The sequence below is a fragment of the Diceros bicornis genome, chromosome 37, assembly GCF_020826845.1.
Source record: "Diceros bicornis minor isolate mBicDic1 chromosome 37, mDicBic1.mat.cur, whole genome shotgun sequence".
In the NCBI taxonomy this organism is placed as follows: Eukaryota; Metazoa; Chordata; class Mammalia; order Perissodactyla; family Rhinocerotidae; genus Diceros; species Diceros bicornis.
The window spans coordinates 7,174,608-7,180,844 of record NC_080776.1 but is presented as its reverse complement, the minus strand read 5'-3'; positions in this window follow the sequence as shown (position 1 = coordinate 7,180,844).

The following is a 6,237-nucleotide window of genomic DNA, read 5'->3' as shown; positions in this document are numbered from 1 at the left end:
GGCGGCCCGGGATTCGCCAGTTTGGATCCCGGGCGTGCACTGACGCACCGCTTGTCAAGCCATGCTGTGGCGGCGTCCCATATAAAGTGGAGGAAGATGGGCACAGGTGTTAGCCCAGGGCCAGTCTTCCTCAGCAAAAAAAGAGGAGGATTGGCAGATGTTAGCACAGGGCTGATCTTCCACACAAAAAAATTAAAAAAAAAAAATAGATATTACCCTAAGTTCTGCCCACTGGGAGGATTTCCCTTCACTGCTGTCTTTCGTGGCTACCTCTGCCCACTTTCAGCTGATGCCAGCAGTGTGGAGATCCATCCATAAAGTACATGTCCCTCTCCCATTAGCAGACACAGGCAACTCCCCCAGACCATCTGAGCCAAGGAAGAAACAGTGAGGCAGTAGGAGCATACACCTATACTATATCCATGCTATATCCATGGGAATCTAAGCTACATTCTAGGGCAGCTTACTTGTATTTTCTGGATCTTCCCTTGTCAATTTTGTGTATATTATGAATCTCATGTCTTAGTAAGACACGCATACAGTGGTTTAGATCATATCGGGAATTTCCTATCTGAAGTGATAGACAAGTTTCCTCACCTTTGACCACCTCCAACTGAAAGAGAGGCATAATGTTTATTTGATCTGTTTGAATTTTGGAGGCAAAAATAGACCACACTTGGGTGTGCTTCTCTGTCCCATTTACAGAATAACCCGTAAGGCTATGCATTTTGAGTGGAGACTGGAAAAAGAAGACTCTGGAGGTTTAAGCTGTGATCCAAGTCACTCTGCCACTTAGCACAGCAAATATAGCAAATCCATACATAGCAACACAGTAAATACAACATAGCAAATCCAAACATTCCATTTTAGAATGGAATGCTGCCCCATACATCTGATTTTCTAATCTCATAGATCAGGTAACGTCAAGTTTATAATGGGCAGTTTCAGTTGCATAGAAACTCTCCACTCTGTGTTCAGGCATTCCACCAGGGCCCAGTAGCAAACAAGAGCTACTTTCAAACGGATAATAAATGTTAGCAGAAGCAGTCACTAACTCCAAACCCCTAGTGCACTATGATTCTTCTTTTGGGGCATCATAAGGCATCTCTGTCTGCCACTAACACTTCCAATCTATTCAGATTTGCTAGGTCATACACTAAAATGGCAGAGTGACTTAGACTGTGACTTGGACCTGCTCCAGAGTCCTTTCTTTTCTCTAGCCTCCACTCAAAACTGACAGCCTTACAGATCACTCAGTAAATGGGACAGAAAAGCACATTCGAATGTGATCTGTTTTGCCTCCAAAATCCAAACAGATCTAACAAATGTTATGCCTCTTCTTTAGTTGGGGGTGGTCTATGGTAAAGAAACTTGTCTACCACTTTAGATAAGAAATCTCCAAGATGACCCAAAGCACCATATGCATGTCTTACTAAGCCATACAAGGTTTACAATACTTCCTAATCTCACTTGGTCGTTATTATGTCATCAGCGTAATGGAGCAATATGATCTTTTGTGAGAGACCAACATGATCAAGATCCTTCAGGACTATGACGTTCTAAGAGTTGATGGCCCTGCAGCAAAACAACGAAACTATACTGCTGTCCCTGTATGTGAAGGCAAACTAATTTCAATTACTTTGCAGAAAAGGATGAAGGGAAACATTTGCTAGGTTTTAACAGCAGCATCTTAGGGCCAGAGGTGTTGATTTCCTCCAGTATAGAACTATCTTCGGAATCGTAGCTGAGATCAGTTATGATCGTAAGACCATTGCTCATAGCAATTTCAATTGTTTGGTGGTACCATTAATCTGATTCCCCAGACAGTCCTTTTGTTTTACTATCTTGGTGTGTCTGTTGGACGGGAAGTGCAATTCTAGAGGTTTGCACTTCACCTTTCCAAACCTAATAGTCCTCCTTCCACTGACCAAGGGACAAATGAAGGGACTTTACCAGTTACTAAATATACCTAGTCCCATTCTACATTCTGGGAATGGGGTAAAAACCACAGGATGGAAGCCATCATTCCACATTATCCACGGATGACTCAATCCAAGACATCATCTACCATCTGACAGGCATAAGCGCCTATTCTGATCATGGTCAGTGGCCTCACGTTTCCATGGGAAAGAAGTGGGGAACAACCTACAGCGTATACTTGAGGCCATGTTACAGCGTTCTTCTATGAGTTGCCATTTGCAAGGTGGTTTGAGGGACAAAATACAAGTGTTACTTTTAAATTAGATGGTTTATAAAAGAGTAAATGGTAAGAATACAATCCAAATAATTCAAGTCTGATGTTAAAGACACTTGCCCTCCTAAAATTATGGCCCATCACTTCCTTTTGGAGATTTCTCCTCTGTCGTCTGTAGTCTTGGTGAAACTGTCTACTCAAGTGCCAAGGGATAGAAATGTAACCCCAATTAGGCCAACTGGACACTCTTTTCAGGTTTTGACTCCTGAACAAAGTGTCAAAAAGACATAAAACACAGATCTGATCCCCTCATTGGGGATTTCTTAAGAGGACTGTCTCTTAGCTCCCCCATTGATAACCGTGAAGAAGCCCTGGTTTCTTCCCCTTACAAACCTGGTCCTTTTCTTCTATCCTGTGAAGAACACTATTATCCTCCAGTAAATCTCTCTTCTGCTTTGGTTAGCTCAAATCAGTCTCTATTGCACTCAACCAAAAACACTAGCAGAAACAGGTAGGAACTGGGACAGCTCTGTGATCTTGGCAGCAGGAGTCCATGAAATTTCCCGAAGCGTGGTGCTCTGCCTTAGTATGACTCAGCTCTTGTGTCATTTGATTCAAATTCTCTGAAGAGAATTGATTGGTTTCATTTACTCTATCAGTTGTCCATCCCTTTTCCCATAGTGCTTGGGGCAATCCTTTTATGGTTTCTGTGCAAATGCTGCCAATTCATAATTTATTTTCTCCAGAGCCTGGAGTAAGCTGAAGAGTGACTAAGTTATCTACAATTAGACTAAAATACCTACGTAGAGCACCTGGAAATGTTACTGTTTGATTTTCTGCATAAATTTGCTAGAATTTAACCCACGACATACAGGTCCACGACAACTTCACATAGACACAAATAGCACAGGCAGATCGGATGCAAGAGAGTAAAATAAAACTTCCCCTTACAAGGAATACCACAAAAACCCACAGAAATTTGAACCATAAAAAAGGAATGCTCCATATTCTGGGCATGCCCTGTGGTCACACGTGTGCACATGCGCATGACACACAGGGCATGACGCTGGCTTCATATCATCAAAATAAATCTTGCTTTAGCTCCTCTTTCTCCTTTGGCCAAAAATGTACCTTATAAAAAGCTTCCTCACCCTGAACCTCACATCTCCTCCTCCTTCCCTGGTATCATTAAATCATCCTTTTGCCACAGGCAGTTTCCCTCCTGATTCTGTCTCCTTTGGTCTAACATCCCCACTAAAAAACAGCACCAGTATCTCCAAAGTTAGTCCTCTTCCCCTCTCCAAGACCCAGGACTCTATTCATCCTGAGTTCTTGGACCCCACTATTAGTGACCAAGTTCTGGAACAAAATTTACCTAATTTGTTCTGTTTGAGGAAAAAATTATATCCATTTTACAGAGGAGGAAACAAGTTCAGAAAAGGAATAAACTTGTCCACTGTCACCTACCTAGTAGTAAGAAATTTAAACTCCTACTTCTGACTCTAGAATACATGTTCTTAACCACCATGCTACATTGACTTTCTTGTTTTCCTAATTCTGCCTCCAAATAAATTTTAGAGTTCTGGGGGGAAAATTAGCATTTTGATTAGAAATGCCATATATATATATACATATATATGGAATTACTTTGGAACACCTCTACCATATAGTTTTCCAACCTAGGAGTTTGTAAATCAGTTTAATGAGGCATGCTGTTTCACCCCTGCTAGTGAGCTGAGGGTGGTGACATCCTGTCCACACTGCAGGGAGCTGTCAACACACGCTGGTTTAATGAATGGTCCCTACCCTCAAGAATCCCCCTTCTGCATTAGCGGAACCACAAAAACACCTGTGGGTCTTTGGCGTCAGCCATACCACCCACTCTCCTGATACTATGCTCAGGGCCCTGAACTACAAGGTTGATTGCAGCATGACATTAGACCCTTGACTCACTTTGCCTTTTGTATCCCAAAACACATATTTAAAGTTTCCCTTTCCCATTGTTGAATTTTGGCCGAAAGTGCTATCAACAACAAAATGGCTTTCGGTTTTCCACAGGAAAACAGTTAACAGTAAAAATTTTTTAACTTTGTAGACTGCTTAGTTCTGGTTGCTACATTTCAAAGTTGCCGCTGCAAATGTTTTATTTCTATTATATCTTAGTTGGGTCCACAACTCTGGTCCTCCCAAAATACCTTCTTAGTTTCCATCCTTGGTTCCAAAACTTGATCTCTAGTCCTCATCTTTGGCTGACAATCCTTTAAAACAAAGCTCAAGTATCCCCATCCCTCATCTCCACACCCAAACCAAAACCTGCAGTTAGATGTGCTCCTGTTTGGGCTTTCTGGCTACCTGACATTTATCACAGCAAGCACACAAATATTTAAGATACAATGAGATGGCCTGTAAGCCTGGAGTCTAATAGTGGGGAACACACCTTATTCACCTTTATATCCTGATGCAATTCAACTAAATGACTTAGATTCAAAGCCTCAGAAAACCACTGGGAAAACAAGCTAGAGGGTCAGGTGGTTTTATGAGAGTAAAATTAAGATAGGGATCTTTAATCTATAAAGCGGCAAATTAAAGAGGAATGTGCTCTTTAGAGCCATAAAATATGAGGCAGCCTAATACAATGTGAAAAACATGGATGAGAAGTCAGAAACCTAATTAGCCCTCGCCCCACAGCTGCCTCCTGTAACCTTGAGAAAGTCACTACTTCCTTAGCCACAAAAATATTTACTATTTCAACAGCCGTCTAACTAGTCTCCATGCCCCTCATCCACTCTCCTCTTTATCATAAAAAACCAAGTATGTTAAAAGCAATATAAAGTGTCTAGGGTTATCAGCTCTCGAGCCAAGAACACACGGGTTCAAACCCCAGCTCCATGCGTAAATAAGGACATTATCTACACTTCTTCATAAAGCTGTTGTGGGATTAAATGATACTCAGTGTTTAGAATTCTCAGGCTCAACAAATGTTAAATATTACCTCACTGCTTACAGAATTCTAACAGTTCTCTACTGACTACAGACTCAAATCCAAATTCTTAAGCAAAGTAACACAAAAGCCTCCAAATAAAAGTCATCCCAGCTCCCATCATATACTCCATTCTACTACCAGCAATTGTTCAGGAAAACGGAAGCAGAGATGTTAAGTAACTTAACCTCGACTACACAACCACCCAGGCAGTCTGGCTGAGTTAGTGACTCTTAACCACAGCCACCTAATGCTTACTCAACTCTCTATGCTGGCATGAAATCCTAGCCGGTCACCTGGGGATTCCTGAAGACCTGTCAAATATTTCTATCAAGTCTGATAATACCGACTGACCTGTGTCAAATATTTCTATCAAGTCTGATAATACCGACTCGTCACTCCTGGTCCTACTCCTACTGACCCACAGTACTTATTGATGTCTCACACTACAAAATCAGATAGAGGTGCTACTTTGTTTTAAAAATGAGATCCACGCATTTACTCAATAAAATACTTAACGCCTACTATGCACAGGGAATTATGCTAGGTACTGGGGATATAATGGTGAACAAAACTGTTGGGAGCAACAATACCACAAACAAACAAACAAAAACCCTATAGTTACTACTTTGGGTCTGACAAGGGATTGACAGTTAAGGAGTGTAACCCTGAGGTAATGATGTTTGTGCTAGAGCCAATGCTGAAGCAAAGGGAAAAATCTACGCATAGGCCTTACAGAGCATTAAAGACAAGAGCAAGCAACTGGCCAAAGAGAAAGCTACACAAGACAGGGCCAGCCCATGAAGAGCCACAAATGTTTTTACGCTACCCTAAGAGTATAGGAAATCCATGTTTCCCTCACATGTGCATTCTTAAAAAACTACTGTCTGCGGAGTGGGGAAAGGATAGACATACCAGTGAGGGGGCTCCTGAGTCCACACCACAGATAGTAGCTTAGACAGTTGACAAGAGGTCAACAGGCAAAACTGGCAGAGAAGTAAGTGATGGACTGAATAAAGGTGACAATGAAAGGTTAACTGTAACTATTTACAACTCTTGAATT